Here is an 18653-nt window from a genome sequence, read left to right on the forward strand (position 1 = left end):
GCCTCTGGAAACTTTCACAGGGCAAAAGGAGACATGGCTTTTGTAGACAGTTACAGTGGTCTGGTGTTCTGGCTACAATGCAAAAGAACAGTCTGTTCAATTTATCATATCATTAATATTTTTGCGCTTTTGTTAGTTAATAACATTCTAGAATTACTGTTCCCCATTATTGTATTTGAACTCCATACTTGACATTTTATCTCTTTGCACTAGAATGCAAAATCTGTTTACTGTGAAACTGTGTCAAGAAAAAAGTGCATAGCATATTAAAAGAGCAATTATATATCTATGAAACTGGGAAGCATATCTCGAAAATTATGCAAATTAAAATGATAAAAATAGGATTGATCACTGGCCATTAAATAATTATCCAATTGAATATTTGATTTGCCTTCAAAATACCAGTTATTGTCCTGTCTTTTTTCATATGCATCACAGAAAAATGCATGTAATAGTCAACAAATCAGCATTACTAAACTATATTCTTTGTTAACCACTATAATGTAAGGTTGATTAGACCCAGAAATGGCTCTAAAGGTATCTGAAAGTAATCTGAATATGCAAAGATGAAAAATTATTGTTTCTAAAATGAATAATACGGTATTCCGAGTCTTAGTTTTAACATTGATGGACAGTTAATTAATTAAATGGACAAGAGTTAATTAAACAGATAATTTTATTAGTAAGGTAATCCTTCTACTGACCGGCAGTAAATTATAGCAAATCTAGAAAAGAAAATCTAAATACAGATAGGGCAACATTCTGTGGTTGCTTGACTTGTCACATGTTTGGCTTGGATTGCAAAGGAATGAGTTGAGAACTTTTGGGGGTTTACAGGTTACTTGATCCTGTTTCTTTTCCTTCCTGTGGGACCTTGCATTAAAATATAGGACTTCCCATTTCTCAAATGCCATCTCAAACGCTTGAAATAGTGAGGCCCCGGTGTTCTAGACAGATTGGAAAGAACTGGCTAAGCTAAAAGTAAGCCACGTCTGTGGTCACAAGTAAATCAACAACTTCCCTGTAGCAAAAATTATTTTGAGTGGGAAAAGAACAGAATGGCCAAACACTTTTCATCTTAACCAGTTCCCTTAAGTTAATAGACTGAGGTTTTACTCACCTGCATTATGATGAAAACCGTGAGTAATGTGTATTACAAAATTAGACAATAATAATTTCAGCAAGGGATAAACATTTAGCATTTTCTCATTCCAAAAACTAAATAAATAGTTCTGACAAATAAATTCAGCTCTAGATGTTTAGGTCCTTATAATAATGCAGATATTTTTTTCCAATAGATTTGTTTATTTACATTGTTAAAAATGTCAAATTAACTTTAAACTGCCTCTAGGTAATTGACGCCTTTAGCTAATCTGTAGTAATGGCAAAATCCCAGAGTAACATAGAGCCAAAGACTCAGGGGTAAAACAACTACTTTTAAGTTTCTATTTTTTTAAAACAAACTAATGTGTCAAGATATTTAATATAATTGATATACTGTAGACGTAGAGAAACTGAAGCATAGGGTTAAAGAGTCTGGAAGCATAGAAGTGTTTAAAAAATCATTCTTATTTATAACCTCTGTGCTTAAAAAATAATGATAGGGGACAAAGACCAAATTATAGCTACTTTAAAAAGAATTCTCTCCCCGTGAACAGGATATACAAGACCCTGAATCTTGGTTTTGAAATGCTAAAAGTCATTTGTCTGTCAGTTTTCTATTATTATCTATAACAACTCTATCATCCTAGAAATCACCCTTTACCCAGTGTCCCTCTGAGTTTAGCAGACATAATGTCCATCTCTCTACACAGTGCACAGCACCCGTTATTCTTCTACCTACATCAGTCAACTCTCCCTCTTCTACGGCTGTCAGCGTTCTTTCATCTCTGCTTTTTTTGAGTCTCCTCCATCTACATCACTCACCTCTCTGCCATCTGCATACAGTACATCTAGACATCAGTCTTCTCCTAACCCCATCTGGCCCTGTTATGTTAGACCCCTCTCTAAACGCTATTGACCCAGTTCATAACAGAGAAGAGGAGAGTATACAGTAAAAATAATATATTGTGGTCCCTGAGACTCTAAGACAACAAAAAGCCTCCACTCAGACCTGCTCAGCCCCCCTTCCTTAGTGCTGCACTGCTACATGAATGAGAACAACTACTGTCAATTATAAATATTGTAATTTGAGTTAGATTGTATTCAAATTGCCACACCTGAAAAAGGCATAAAGTGGTGAAATTCATAAATCAAAACAATAAATAAGAAGAGAATATTTTTACACAAATGGAAAGACACTCTGATTACACTATCATTTAAATTATCTACTATATATTTACATAAATATTTATATATTTATATAAATAGGGTAAAAACAACTCAATGCTGATTAATCTGATTAAAACATTGTATATAGATGATTGTTAGAGATGTGTTTAACTTGATTTGTATTACTTAGTTGAAAATGAAAAACATTTACAAAATTAAAAAGAAAGACTGCAGAAAAAATTAGCTAGCCTGAACCATTACAAAATTTCATTTTTATGTCTTTTGATTGACACCTTCAGTATATCTCAAGTATTTCCTTTACAGTATTTATTTGAAACTCAGTTACAAATATTCATTTGTCTGAATGCATGTATGAACAATTTAACATAGAGTCAAGTGTCTAATGAAAACATATTGTTCTTGCTTCTATAGATGCAAAGTCATGTGAGTAGGTACCACTGCAATAGTAGCTGAAAGAAAGAGTAGAATAACTGAAACGTATTATTAACAAATCCCCGCTAACAGTTTAATTGAATGCCTAGTGTCGTATGTATCCTATTTTCCTCTCTGCTCTTGAACAGTTTAACACTGTAATAATTTTCATTAATTTTAAAAGAGGTGTTTTATATGTCTTAGCCATTATCGACTACTATGTATTGAAATTTACTGTTAGATTTTAATACAACTTTTGTCTCAACACCATCAGATGTATTTAAAAAGCTGGGTTAACTATATAAGAATGGTCACAAATGGGAGGCTAACAAGTCCAACTTGTTTGGCTGTTTATGTATCCAAGAATCTCATGCAGCTATTTCTTAGACATTCCCAGAAAGGCAACTTAAATAATATAAAGATCAGTACCTTGTTCCATAAACCCACACTGCCTATTTGCATGAGGCACTTAGTTCCCATTTCCATTTGCAGGTAATTGTTTTTGGTATTTAACTGAGATACCTCAATTCCCTTTTCATTTAATAGTGGCAGGATTACAATAGGAAATCCCATCTTGTATACTCTTAGAGATCACTTTCTTTTTTGCATTTGATCACGGCTTGCTGTTTGAAGAATAAATAATACCTGGACCTTTTTTCTTACCACCCAGGAAACACATGTCTAGTCAGGATATCAACTTTCAGGCCAAAGATCTAGGAACTGTAATGATCTTACCACCATTTATGTGTCTCTTTAACATGAGATGGCAGTTGAGCTTATTACTGTAGGGAAACTAAACCCATAAATGCCAAGAATATTTGTGAGTTGTTTAGGGATTTGAAAGGTGGAGGAGGAAAATATAGGAAAAGGACAACCCACAGAGGAATGAAAGAACATCTGCGAAATATATTAACTTATCTTACCTTCTGGATTGTTGCGTATAAAAAATAAGTAATAAATTAGGGTTTAATTAAGAAGATTTCACATTTACTTACTGTAATTGCTGTGGTGTGCTTTTTACCATAGCTAAAAATATACAGAGCATCAGTTTCATCTTGACATACAGCCTTAAAAACGTACAAGGCAAGACAGCACATGCCCAGTGACTTCCTGTTTGACCTTACCCTCTAGTGCTGATTCCTAATTAACCTTGCCACAAATGTGATAATAACCCACTTTCCCTTTGCACTCAGAGGGATATCACTCCATACAGCCAGTTGATATCCGTTGATGAAACACTCAAAACCCAGGCGTATCAGCCCTGCCAGTTCTCAGTTCAACCATTGGAAAGACCTGGAGCACCGAACGGCCCTTATGGGTTACTGTGTAGCATCCAACCAGCTGTGAAAAATTAAGAATAAAAACAGATTTCAGGAATTACGGTCATAACAAGTAGGCAGATAACATACAGCTGAACATTTTTCTTGGGGGCATTTCCTATATCCCCTAGCACATAAGATATTCAGCACTGTATTGTCTAATTTTTCTTAAATAGCACTAATGTGACCAGGATTAGTGTGTCCCCTGGGTGGATGCTTTGTACACAGCTGGGTAGATGAAGCTGTTTTCAGTGCAGGAGCCGATGCTTTCAGAGCTTTCAGAGTTGTATCTGCAGAAGGAATGATAAATGATATTATTCACAGTGCGTTAGACACACTGGAGTGTTCCGGGACGGCCTTCTGTTGTGCTGCTGGGGGCTGATGATTGATGTTTGCATTATATTTATACCAAGTGCAAACAGTAATGGGCAGTTTTGAATAACTGTGCTAAGATCATACAGAAAGCATTGATGAGTTTATAATTACTGAATCTCTGCCAAGTGTTGTGTAACTGATGACCTACCATGCAGCAAGAGGCAATAAAAATAAAGGGGCCTCAAACTTCAGTGAATATATTCTGGCAGCTCAGCACAATCCACGATGGTAATGTTGACTTGGGATACTCTTCCCAAGTCCCTTTTCGATTTGTGTATCTCACTTTATTTTGCTAACTACCCCAGACCACCTGGAAAAATATTTCACAGCAGTACCGCATTTTAATAATGCATGTTGTATTTCCTCTTTTACTTCCCTTATCCCCAAAACAATTTTAAATAATTGAGATCTATGACAAGCTTTCCAATTGACAAAATAAAGCTTAAAATGTGTTGTGTTAAATTAGGAATCTGAGAAATAGCTGTGCTGATACCTGATAGAAGATCAGGTTTACTGGATCAGTACACAAGAGATACACTTTTGGTGATACAGACAGATATGTATATCTAGATGCAAAATAATTTCCCAAAATTTAATCAAGAGTATTTTCACACAATAATATATATTTAATTCTTACTTGTGTATATGTTGTTCCATGCTGGGGAATGTAAACTAAAAGATTCTTAGTAAGAGAAAAACATACAAATTTGAACTATTGGGTCATGTGCATGCAGCCATATTTATTTAATTAAGATACGAAAAGCCTAAATATTAAAAGATAATATTTAAAGGTTTGTTACAATACTAAGAGGGCACTGGTAACAAGGAATAAAGCAGACAGGGAACTAAACCATGAAAGGCTACGTCTAGACACAAAAAGTTATCACTGTATAAAGAAAACCACACATAACAGATGTTCCTGCCTTTGAAAACTAAACCACAGTCCTGACTTTTTTATATGTGAAAGGTTGAAAATATAAAATCAAAATTGGGACAAAAGGGCAGACAGACACCATAACTTATGTGTCTGAAACTGACCACTCAAAAACACATTTCTCATCCTTTTTCAAGTCATCCCTCATGATGACACCTTCTGAGGATTCAAACACAATATCATAGGCCTTACTTTACACGTTTCCTGCTATTCTGCCTATTTACATATTCAGTCATATTAATTTTTTTTTTTTTACTTTTACAGAAATAGTAAGAATACCACTTTTGATAACACATACTGTATTTTCCAAACATAGCCATACTCCATACCCTTGCTTACTCCCTATAAGGGAGCAGATTTCATCTTCATTTTTCTGCTATTCCTTTCTGTATTTGTTGCATATTATTGTGTTTTGTTTTACATATGCTCTGTGCTTGTTTGTCTCTTGCTATTTTTGCTTGGACTGTCATCTGCAATTCTAAGTAGTTCTTTCAGCATGAATAAGGGCTTCTTCAGGCTAAATAATTGAATATGATTTGAGAAATCTCACAGTGTTTCATTTTGGTTTGCTATTGGAAAGGGCACATCTGCTTAACTATAAACACCTAGAAATATTCTCAGACGCTTCTGGGTAGTTTAGATAATTAGCCATGTAAATAATACCAAAGGGACCGGATAAAAAACATAGTACAAAAACAAGCAAATAAAACATTTAGAACATTTGCTTAAGATGTCTGGTAGTTTGACTAAAGAACCAAAGTGACAATAGTTAAGGTAAGGGGCAAGAGATGTATAATCTTTCAATTAAACAAATATGACGTCTTCACTTCGACTTCTATTCTAATCTCGTAATGTCCCCATCTACTTTGTGTTTAGTCTTACCAGACTGAATCTGTCATTACTTAATTTGAGACTTCACACGACCCAATACTATTTCTCTAACAGCAACTTGGATTCCATTGATGTGTGACTGTTTTTGTTTTTCTAGGGTTGGCACCAATAGAAACAAAGAAAGGAAACCAAGCCCTAGTCATGCTAAAGGTATGTTTTCTGAACTTCAACTTCCATAAAAAATGTACCATGAAATATTCCATTTAAAACAGTGGTGTGGCACTTTTTGTGTCACTTAATGTGTTGAAACAGTTTCATAATGGAGTTCCATTTTTAAATATGTACTTTATTTTAAGTGCCTGTTATATTATACAAAATATAGACACTTTCTGAAAAGAAATTAGAAAAGTTTTCTGGATTACATTATGTTTCTCTGTCATAAACTACTTGAAAGATTTCAGATACCTAGAATATTTTGAGGGCTTGCTAGAAAAAAATACTTTTTATATGTTTGTTTATATAAAGTCGAGGGGCTTATAATGTTTAATTAATGCAAACAGTGCCAAAATATCTGAGCTAGAAAACTAGATCCTTTGGTAGCGGATAATTAATTTATAATGTTTTAAGTTTTCTTTCAAGGTGTAAAGATATTATGGTAAAACTTTTAATCAGATGGAAGCTTTATTCTATTAAAACAAACACCCACGCTAACAAAGGGCATAAAATATTGCATTTCCAAACAAATTCCATCAAAAATTAATTTGGCCTGATATTTCCAGTTTTAGGCCAACGAGTGTGCTTTGAAGTGTGATACAGAAAGGCAAATATGAATCAAATATGCAGCTGAAATGAAAGACTACTGTTATTGTTTTTATTTGCACAAACCCCACATAAACATGTGCATGAAAGTTTCAGACCGTGAATAATGGATATGCTGTAGACATATTCCAGGGGGACAGGATTGAAAAAGCTGTTTATTATACATTACCCTTCTCAGAATATAAGTAGAATGTTTCTTGTGCAGATCTCACTAAAAAGGAAAAGTCACATTATTTTAGATATTGTGCTGAATGTTGTGTGTTGCAGTAATTGTTTGTAATAGTTATCCATGGTGGTCTTACAAAAATGATTATGATTAAGGGTAATATTATTAACATAATCAGTAGAAGAACTAGTAATATTGATATATTAACAGAAGCATCAAAACTTTCTGCTGTGTTTCAGCATTGCAATCGTACTTATTTTGTTAAACTGTGCAAGTTAAGCATTTTTTTATGTACAGTCCTTCAGATGAGATGTAAAGCTCTCATTCTAAGTACTGTAGCACTGTAGTATGGATTAAAATCACTTTAGATAAAAACATTTATTATAAAACTACTTATTGTTGTTGTTCTTTTATTTTACACTATTAACTAATTAACGTTTTGGAAGAATTTTGAGTTTTTAAATTAAAAGGGCAGAAAGCTATAGAAAATAGAATTTACAATAAGATACAATCCAAAATGCACATTTTTATAGAACTGGTTGATTGAACTATTCTGAATATATACTGTATGGTCCACACATCACATATCAACAAATTAAGTTTTAATTTAAGTCTTTAGAAGCAGCATCACATTTAAAAAGATTATTTCTTGATATGTACACAGATGTTCTTCAGAGATATTTTCAAAGAGCAGGGTCCCTATCACCTCATTAAACTATGCCAGCTCCACAGATACAAAGTAAAGTTTCACATATATAGAAAACAAAATACTGTAGGCATAAATCCTTCAAACAACTTCACTATGCAATATTGGAATACTTTACCATGATTACAAACTGATATTTGACTTTGAATGCACTAGTGAAATACAATTATAAGTATGCATGAGAAAGGGATAGCATATTAATTATGTAAATCTTCATTTACATGCTAGATTTAAGGTTGGTTGGTCAAGTATCCTGTTATGGAAACAATTAATTTCATAGTATCAGCATCCAAAGGATAGTTTTTCTACTAATGGCTAACTTAATTTACTAGAGAAAGAATAGCTTTTCATAGTGGGATGTTTATATTGAAAGATTAATTTGTGCATATGTGTGAATAACCCCACTCAAAATATGAATAAATAAGAAAATACTAAATACTAAATAATGTGAATTATTTCACCTAAATTAATAGAACTGGGAGTTCTAAAAGTTGCACCCAATTGCCCATAAGCAGGTTCATCAATGCTGGATTGTATCAAAACTTTCTTTAATTAATCTTGCTTTTTAAACAACATTGCCCGAGTCTTTCTGGGTGATATCAAATATAGAAATGGATTTTCCACAGCAGTAGTAATTTGTGGATGTTTATCCTGTGCTAATCAAATGCATAGTGGTATCCATCAGATTTTCTAGAGGTTCATGATTTTTATTTAATCAGTCTGACTTATTTATAGGAAATATTCTGACATTGATGAGAACTACAATGTATATGTGTGCATATTATGCAATTGCAAGATTTTGGCCCCATTCTTTAAAGTGTCCATGCCCCTAAGCAATCTTTGAGAGTAAGCCTGGCAATTGCTAGGCAAGGGAGTGATACTGTACATTACATTACTCCTCTCCAAAGGATGAAGACATATCATTTGCACAAAAACTGTGGGTATATGTCTGCATGTAAACAATTCGGTCAGAACTAGTTCAGTCAGAAGAGATCCTTTCCACCACCCAATCGGGTGGTTGGTTCCTCATGCAAGTGTATATGCCAATGTTACAGTATTTGCTGACCCTAAGTGAGCAATGCCTCAGGAGGATCCCTACCCCTGTCAAGGGTGTGACTATAAACTCAGCAATCAAATGCAGACAGGGCAATTTAGAGAAGATGCCTCTGTTTTTCTCTTCTGAAAGGGAAACTCGTAGCTGTCAGACATGACTTTTAGAGATGAAATATCATGTTGACTCGAATTGACTTGGGGTTGACTTGAGTTGAATTGGGGGAGGAGTGCAAAAAAAGAGGCACTAATAAATCATTGAGAATATTTTAGACAAATATACAAATTACCTTAAAGCCTCTGCAAGGATCTTAAATATTTATGTTAGCAGCTGTAAAGGTTAGGCACAATGAGCAATATAATTGAGAATGGAATTTGGTACCCAAAAGGTGCCATTCATATGCATAAATGTGGATGGTTTTAAAGGTTTTTTGAATAAAAACCACGAGTATCATCCACAGACTGAACAAGTTCTAGGGCTATGGCCTGTAAATCTAGAATTTAGTTTGTAGTCTTGGACTGTACTACTGTGAATACTCTGACACTTACAGCTAATTTTTTTGTTGCTTTCTTTCTGTCGTTTGCAATCACATTGACTGACTTTGTGAACTCTGCTCACCCTGGACTATGCTATGGCTTTACAGCTATGTTTTAGTTTTAGTTATATATATATATTTAATTTTAACATGTTTTTTATCTGATTATAATAACTGATATTGTTATTGAGATTAGTGGGTCAAATGTTTATGTTAATGTTTAATGTTTATACAGTAAATCCCCCCGTGGACATACCATACTACAGGTATATATAGGAGCCTTGGCTCAATGATCCCAAAACTGTTTTGATACAGTATTTTGAGAACCAGGTGAGCCTGTACAATGTTATATCTCCTGCAGTTCCTGTTCTTTGTTCATGGTTTTTGTGGTTCCAATTTTGCTCCTACCAATTTTGATATGCAAATTAGATGCTTTGATTTATTCAGAACAAACTTCTTTATTGCATTTTGCCTTTTATACTGCAAATCAAGGTCACTTGTAAATGTGCTTTTATTGTCAGAATAACTGCACTCAACGTAATGTAATGAAATGTATATGGCCTGAATTCACCTATCAATCATAAAAAAGGTAATCTTTGAAGAAAAAAATATCAGATCTGCTGATATTTATCATTTTGAAAATGTTTGGTTTATAATTGCTGCTTAATCTTGTGTTCCTAATAAGTTTATTTCTATAGATGCAAAATTGAACAATTGAAGAATCTTTTGGGCATTTTTCCAATCACTCTTTCTGATTTGTATTTATTCAATTCTAATCATAAATTGTCGCCTGCCGATAGATGGAAATTTAATATCTCATTGCTTCAAAATACAATGTTTTGAACGATATATAAAGAAAAAGTGGTTAAACGTATTCAATTTAACTTGGATTCTGCCGAAAAAAATCCTGAAACATTATGGGAAGTTACTAAATGCTGCTTAAGAGCTAACTGCACCTCTTTCTCATCCCAACTAATTCTGAAAATACAGTAAATGATTCATTCATTTACAAAAACTGTTATTTGAGTTGAAGAAAATACAGATTTTTTTTCAAATAGACATGATAGCCCTGACATGATTCTCTGAGATCATTAAAGACCTTAAGGAATTCCTATAGTGTATAGACCATTCATATAGTGTATAGACACAAAGGAACAAGTAATAGGTTTATTCCATGCTGATTAAAAGAAGAAAGAAAACACAACGTTTCGGCCGTGGAGCCTTAGTTAGATTAGTTAAATCTTGAAACAATGTTCTTCATCACAACCCTAATAAAAAGATCTCCAAAACTATTTATGTGGACAACAGTAAGGGTAAAAAATTATTTCAAATGTTCATGCAGACAGAATAAAACACTCTGAAAAGGAATTTATACTGTTCTTTTCACAAATAATGTTTAAACCTCACTCTTTGTGGCAACCATGATCTCTAAAATGTCTCTTGACAATCCCAGCCCCAAATTGGGTCATACTATATAAAAGGCAATATGATTAAAACTTACACGATGGAGATTTTGAACACATGTCCCTTTTAATACTACTAATTTAGTAATGAGCAGATAAAATGAACAATTTAACATTTGAACACAAACTTATCCATGGTTATAAGCTATAATTACTGATCTTATTGATGATAATATGACATGCCTCACTTCCTAGGAGAAGAACGAAAGGAGAATTAGCTGGTGGTGAGTCTTGAATTTTTGGAGCTGGTGGTTCTGTGTGTAACAAATATCAAATCGATAGAAAATCAAATTATGTCTTCTGCTTAGTTTCACAGATTTCCAAGGGGTTACAACATCTGGCCTAGGGAGAGAAAAATATAGTAAAGCCAGTGCAGACTGAGGCTGCAAGTCTTCAGCTTTGGGTGAAACCTTTTTAGTTGGACCCAGATTCAGCTCAAATATGACATCTTATACACACGGTATGCTGCACTTCAAGAAATTTTAGTCTATACTTAAGCTTAGTTTCCCCAACATGTTTTTAGTGGAATGATTGATATTTTAGATGTTAGAAAAAGGCTTATGCAACTAAAATTCAGTCTGAGATTAGGCTTAGAAGGTTTCTACATTAATGCTCATTAATGGTGAGGAATGTGATAGTGCTTGTTACAGACTCAGGTTGCACATAGGTTAGTTAATACATTTTGATCTGAGTTTATCTAAACTTATTTGAGTTTATCTAAACTTCACAACCGTCTTCCACAAAAATAAAAACTCTTTAGGTGTCTAGGATTGAGAACTGGGGAATCAGAGATTTTCCTATGATTGAGAAGTTCTATACTGTTTTATTAGAGTGTGCGCTGAGTCCTGATCACTCTAAATTTTTCCTTAATCGCTGAGTAGGAATCAAAGTGACTCACTGACCAGTTTTAATGAAATGTGTTATTGATGGGTTTAACGTCCACAAGAAAAATATCCCGAATTTCTGGAGTGTACACATTATGGCCACATTATGTTTTGACTAATATTGAAGGACATAGATAACCTTGAGCAATCAACTGCCAGATTAAAAGACATTGGTTCACATACATTAGAATCATGAGATCTTGTTTTTCTGGCCAAGCACCTGTTAGAGTTATCAGATAACAACATTTATAGCCCTCCATCTGTTCTCTAACTGCTTCATCCAATTCAGGATCAAAGGAGAGTTGTTGCCTATCCCGTCAAACAGGATGGGACACCAGTCTATCGCAGGGCACACATAGATACAAACACACTCACACTAGGACCAATTTTCCTAGAAGCCAATTAATCTATCAGTATGTCTTTGGACTGTGGGCGGAAACCGGAGCAATTGGTGAAAAGCCATATGAACACAGGGCTAACATCATAACAAAATGCAGGTAGCACCCTAGGTCTAGAATTGGACACAGGGCCCCAGCACTGCGAGACAGCAACACAATGTTTTTTTTTCTTTAACATGTGTCTGTATATGAGCTTCTTACATATAATGGTTTGTGTTTCTGTTGTTCTTTTTTAAATTCATTTTTCAAACTCTACTCTTATATTCAATCACAAACACAGAGTGTATAATTCATACTTTTTTATGATTCATTATTGCACCTCTTCTAGATTGCCCTTATTATGGTTGTAAGAAGGAAAGCATAAAAAATGTAAGAGACTGAATTTTTCCTATTTAAGAGAAATTTGAATTGAATTAGAATTTCATTTGTCCATGTAGCAACCCGTATTTCCTTATGTTAACCATGAGGTTCCATTGAAATCTATCATTTACAATAATTGCGCTGTTGTGTTTCTTATTTGTTTATGATTGCCTGAAAATTTGTTTCTTATGTCCAAATGACACTCATCAAGAAATTAGTGTGAAAACATACCTTAATGATAATAGTTCTGTAATTGTTGTTTTGGTAGTGATTTGAAACTATCATCATGTCAGACTCCTCTGATTAAAAGGGTTATTAACCCCCTCAGAAATATTCTATGTGACAGTGTATTTAACAGGGAGAAGTTAAGATAATTTAAGTAGGTGACCCTTCCAAGAGTTTACAACTCTATAATTAGAGTCACATTGTTCTAAATGTTTCAGTAAGGTTAAACAAATGATAGTCTTGACAATATCATGAATCTGTCAGTAATTTGGCATTTTCTCTATTATATGTTATTTGATTTATTTTAATGAAATATGTCATTTTTAAAACTTTTTCATAGGAGGAAACATATAATTTAAATTTAAACATTTTCATTTTCAAAATGAAAAAATGACACAAATGAGGCATGTAGAAACCTCTGATGGTACTTTGAAACATTTTTATTTCAAGCTTTTGGAAGTTAATGGAAAACAGTTGTAGTTTTATTTTTACAGTACCTCTTTATGTAAACTTTTATTCATTTACTTCACTGTGATGATGAAGTTAAGATTTCTGCACACCTGCACACAAAAAAAGAAAATGAAAAACTGGTTCACAAATAAGCAGAATTAACTAGATTTCTTAAAACATTATTGTAGTGGTACTAGTAGTCTGTGTAGATTTGTATTTCAATTTTACAATAAAATCAATGACTCAACACTGGCATTTTGTTGTTCTACAAGCTTAATTTTGTAGTTTAAAACAAAATAATGTTTCGCTAAGGTGAACATTAACAAGATAACTGATTAAAGTTTTGTTGGTTTTAGTATCCAAAAATACCTACTTTATGTTCTGGGGCAAATGTTATTTGTAAGAAAAACATTAAATTGATTAGCTCCAAGAGAACATTGTTTTGCATTTGATAGAATTATTTTATAGTGCTTAACTTTTATGTATACCAGCTGACCCCAGGACAGTCTGGGACTAAGGCTGTGAAAAAGAAGAAGAACTTTTATGTACAGATCTGGAGTCGTTGCTTATTTTGTCCAGACCACAACAAGTTGTTATTATAAATGTTCTTTTGACACATATTTTCATGACAGTAGAAATATTGTAATGAATATCATTGGAGAGCAAGGACTGCAACATTAACATTTTGTGGAAATACAAAATGATTATATTTATTTTCTATTTTTTATATAAATGACCATCATCATTTTTTGAATGAACCAATCTAAATTTCTGGACAGTATGTAATTACTTTTTTTAAAAGGGTCACAAAATCAAGGCCAGTGCTGCCCTTAATATATAATTTGAACTGTCAGCTATCTATCAAATGCATTGTACAGTATAGCAAAAAAAACAGATCTTACCTGTTTTAATGGTGTTTCCATAAAAACATTTCCACAACCACAATTTATAATAATGTTAACAATGCATTTCTTTAAAAAAGTCCATGCAAAAACCATCTCCTGTAAATATTCTTAATATGGTCTTAAAACTAATGACAAAATGATGAATGCTTAGATATTTCCTAACTGTGCATGTTTTCTTTTTCTTTATCCTTTTTCACGGGTAATACTGTCAGTTTTCAGCTCTGTGTTTTACAAGGGGACCTATTTATACCCTAAAAACATTAAGAAATGGTAGGATGGGTAAACCACAAAATGTATGTGCAGTTAAGCATTAAATTCCCAAAAGTGTTACTTAGCCTGCCAAAGGTTTTACTTTGACATTATCAAAAGCTGTTTTTGAAGCATGAGGAATTTAATTTCTCTGTTGATAAATAATTTCTAAGAAAAATATTTTTTCCCACTTGATTGGTTTTGTTGAACTCAACAGAAGCTTGCGGTACCACAGCTTATTTGAGTAAAATGCAGTTGTTTTGACCTACATTTTGAGGAGATTTAGGCAGTTTTCAGTTTTTTCAAACTTTTCGTTGATTCCAGGGCTTAGCTGTTTATTTTAGAAAACATTTAATTTTATAAGCTGCTGAAGCTTTTTCAGAAATATGTCTTGGGCTGCTATACACTAGTAAATCTTACTGAAATCCTCCTAGGAAATGAAAGTCTTGTGGAACCCATTGCAAAAACGTATCATCCATTTAAAATATGCAACAGGGGATATATTTCACTAGTAGTTTACCTCAGTTACTCCCTACTCTATTATTATTAGATTTCAGGACCCAAAATATGACACGAAAAAACCCAAACCCTGGATCAAATCAGCTAAATGGCCCTACAAGCAACTGGTGGTAGAAAAAAAGGTAGAAAAAAGAGTGTATACTAGGAATATTTTAGAAAGCAACTTATGCTAGCCACAAGTTGGAATATATGGATCGTGTATTCATAATTTAAAAGGGGATGTGTTCTTTGGAAAACACTCTCAAAACGTAAACGTTTTGCTCAATTGTGTCTAGATAACTGTCATAAAACATTAAAAAGAGACGTCAGCCTGAATATTCAGCAGCCCAAGGATTTGTTGAGTGTTAGAAAGCATATGTTGCAGATTTCAGGTCCTAATAATATTTCAGAAACAAATGTTAAAAATGGACACATCTGAGATGCTGTTATGATAGATAATGGTGATATGCATTAATTCTAAATTGATGTGTATTAATATACATATAGTGATATGGAAAGAGAGGAAACAATATTTAATAAAAGGAGAAATTGTTACAAATGGGAAAAGGAGGGAAAAACAGAACACACAAAACATTTACATTAACATTATTTTTCTTGATTGTTTCTATTCTAGTACTCAATAAAAACAAATAAGACAGACAGGGAGAGAAGCTTGAGGTCAGAGCGCAGGGTCAGCCATGTATACAGCGCCCTTGCTCAGTGGCCCAATGGAATAGGATTCCTCTGCTAGCCACAGGATTCAAACCAGCAACCTTCCAGCCACAGGTGCAGATCCTTAGCCACAGAGCCACCACTTATCTATTTATTAATGCATGAACACAACAGCATACAGCGGCGTTGTCGGCAATGAAGTGCTTTATCCGCAAGCTGGTTAAGAGGGATAGAAGAGTAGAAGGACAGAAGTTTATAGGGATTAGGTTAAGATTAAGATACAATAAATTATACAATTGCTTTTCACAATACAATTACAGATTGTTTGAAAGTAACAAAAGGATAGGAGGTAATTAGTGCTGTTCATAAAGTATGTGTCCTGAGAGTGCAAAGTGACAGAAGGGTGCCGGTGCACCCTATCAGTTCAAGGAGGTTGCCTATTTGCCAGAGGCTGTTTGGGTAATTGCATGTGTCTGCTGTGGTTGGCTGTTTAGCAGTCTTACTGCCTGGGGGAAGAAGCTGTTACAAAACCTGTTGGTCTTGGTCTGTACACTTCGGTATCTTTTTTTGGATGGTAGTAGAGAGAACAAGTTGTGGTTAGGGTGACTGGGTCCCTAAAGATAGACTTGTCCTTCTTGAGGCATCTAGCGGAGTAGATATCCTCGATGTTTGGTAGCATGTAGCCAGTAGTGTTTTGAGCCTGTTTCACCACCCTCTGGAGTACCTTGCACTCGCAGGTGGAGCAGTTAGCATACCAGACAGTGATGCAGCTGGTTAGGATGCTTTCAGTGGTGAACCTGTGGAAGTTGGAAAGGATGTGTGACGGCACGCTGCACTTCTTTAGTCTGCGGAGAAAGAATAGGCGCCTTGTGCTGTCTTGGCTACAAGGTTGGTGTGGTGGCTCAAGGTTAGATCGTCTGTGATGTTGACACCTAGGAATTTGAAACTGTTGACTCTCTCCAGTGTGGACCCGCTGATGTGAATGGGTGCGTGATCTGTTCCTCGATGCTTCCTGTAGTCCCTGATCAACTCCTTATAGTCCACGATCAACTCCTGTATACATGTACAGTATACATGGATGAACGTAATGATTTTTAATTTTAGGATCTCTGTACAAGGAACAACTTATTCTGATCTGACATTCTGTTCAGCAGCACTTAGCACGGATATATTTCAAATTCTTAAGAAGCTAAATGGCCAATGTTAGTTACAGAATACCTTACCGATGCAGGTTATTTTAATCATGTTTTGTTTTTCCATTGTGACAGTATCTTAATCCATGTTGTGCTGACATTTTCCACTGGACAATTTAGACACACAAGTAGTGCATATTTTTGCTCACATCAAAAATTTCATACTCAAACTGGCCAGGTATATCATTGTGTCATGCTAATTAGTAAGTCTGGAACCTTTGAACTAAGATATTTGCAATAAATTTGTCTTGTGCACAACAAGGTCTTATTCATTAGTTTGGTCAAATTTTAGTTACAAGGAGACTATAAAGGGATAGTGTACTTAATATTTTAGCATTTGGTGTTAATTCACTTGGCTCAGGAAATGACACCTTACTTATAAGAAATGAACTGGGGAGGCTGCTGCCATAGTGAAGTTGGGATGAATAGAGGGGGCTTGAAACAATGTGTGCAAGGGTGTGCATAGCAGGCAAGTATTTTTATGATTTTAGAAAGAGAGAGCACTAGATTACAATTTGACCTCCTCCCGTAATTCTTTTAACAACTCAGTTTTACGAAAACAGCCATAAACAGCATGAATAAAAATGGTTCTTTCTAGATCTTTGCACTTGAAAAACTTGTGTATGAATTCATATTTTTATATTGATATGCAGTTTCAAGAAGACATTCTAGGAAACTCATTATAAGAGCTAACTTGAATATTTTATGACAGGTTTTACTTTTATTTATAAGTACAAATGTTTATTGTTGTGTGGTTGAGAATCTGTGTAGTAGATTTCCTTTCAATTGTTGGATTGTCATCTACTGTATTGAAATCTTGCTAAATTCTCAATAAATACTCATTTGTCCAGAAATCTGCTGGAGTTTATAGCTTTATAAATACATATGATATGTAGAGTCTTTGCAAGACTGCAAGTCCATCCTGCACCGGCACGGACCTCAAAAATCTACTCTCACTACTGCTCTTGGAACACACTCTGCTTCCCCTTGCATCCTGAAGACTAGCCAAATCAGCTTTACTAAACACCCACTCCGGCTTTTCTTATATGTGACTTTATTACAGATAAAAAACTGGGCTTTCTGTGCTTAACTGAAACCTGGCACAGACAAAATTATGGTCTCCTGTTTAACCAACTAGTCCCTCCTGAGTATGGGTTGTTTGACCTCCCACCTCTCTCAGGCAGAGGTGGGGGCACCATTGTTATTTACAATCTTCTTTTAAATTTAAGTCCCGTTACTGCTTAATAGTGCTCTTTTATCTATCCTTGACATCTCTGCTCCTCTAAAAACACTCACCATCTCTTTTTCTCGCTCAGCCCCCTGGTACACTGACCATCTGCGATCCACGAAGGCAGTCTCCCAGAAACTTGAGCGTAGGTGGTGTCTTTCTGGCTTAAACGTACATTATCAGGCTTAAAATAATTACTTGTCTGAATATAAGGATATGATATAGTCTGCTAGATCCATCAACTTCTCTCACGTCATTGAAAATAACCATTACAACCCGTGGCATCTTTTCTCCACCATCAACAGATTGCTAAAGCCTAACTGCCCCAAGTCATTACTTCCCTCATTGCAACTTTCCAACACATTTTTAGATTTCTTTAGCTTCAAGATCGACAACATCCGGCATTACATTCTCTCCACAACTCATATAATTCCCACACCTCTTCCCTGCTTGTTGTACTTTTCTGATTCCCTTCTCTCCAACTTTTCTCTTCTTGGCTCTGCATCCCTCAGTAAACTAGTTTCTCAAATTAAATCCACCACCTCTATATTAGATCCCATTCCCCCCACTTTTTTCAGTCCTGTTTCACTTCTCTCTGCCCCATTGTCCTCAATATAATAAATAAATTGAGCACTGGTGTTGTACCAATGGTCCTCAAAACTGGTGCCATTACCCCCATGCCAAAAAAG

At 34.5% G+C, this 18653-nt stretch overlaps 2 long non-coding RNA genes across 5 annotated transcripts in view; one reads left to right on the forward strand and one right to left on the reverse strand.

Moving 5' to 3' along the window:
• LOC148653836 (uncharacterized) overlaps positions 1 to 18653 on the reverse strand; it is a 78713-nt gene that overhangs the window by 29878 nt on the left and 30182 nt on the right. The window contains exon 4 of one of the 3 annotated variants that reach the window (XR_015924855.1): positions 659 to 4312. The exons of 1 other annotated variant lie outside the window; for it this stretch is intronic. This is a non-coding gene — a long non-coding RNA (uncharacterized LOC148653836). Of the gene's footprint in view, positions 1 to 658; positions 4313 to 13194; positions 13330 to 18653 lie in introns of those variants that run through there. One more of the 3 variants, XR_015924854.1, reaches the window with a different exon arrangement.
• LOC148653837 (uncharacterized) overlaps positions 1 to 18653 on the forward strand; it is a 31515-nt gene that overhangs the window by 7968 nt on the left and 4894 nt on the right. Inside the window, exons 2-3 of one of the 2 annotated variants that reach the window (XR_015924851.1) lie at positions 6320 to 6372; positions 18053 to 18109. This is a non-coding gene — a long non-coding RNA (uncharacterized LOC148653837). The remainder of the gene's footprint in view (positions 1 to 6319; positions 6373 to 18052; positions 18110 to 18653) is intronic. The other variant, XR_015924852.1, reaches the window with a different exon arrangement.

This window comes from Lepisosteus platostomus, chromosome 10 (genome assembly GCF_059453375.1).
Source record: "Lepisosteus platostomus isolate fLepPlt1 chromosome 10, fLepPlt1.hap1, whole genome shotgun sequence".
Classification (NCBI taxonomy): domain Eukaryota; kingdom Metazoa; phylum Chordata; class Actinopteri; order Semionotiformes; family Lepisosteidae; genus Lepisosteus; species Lepisosteus platostomus.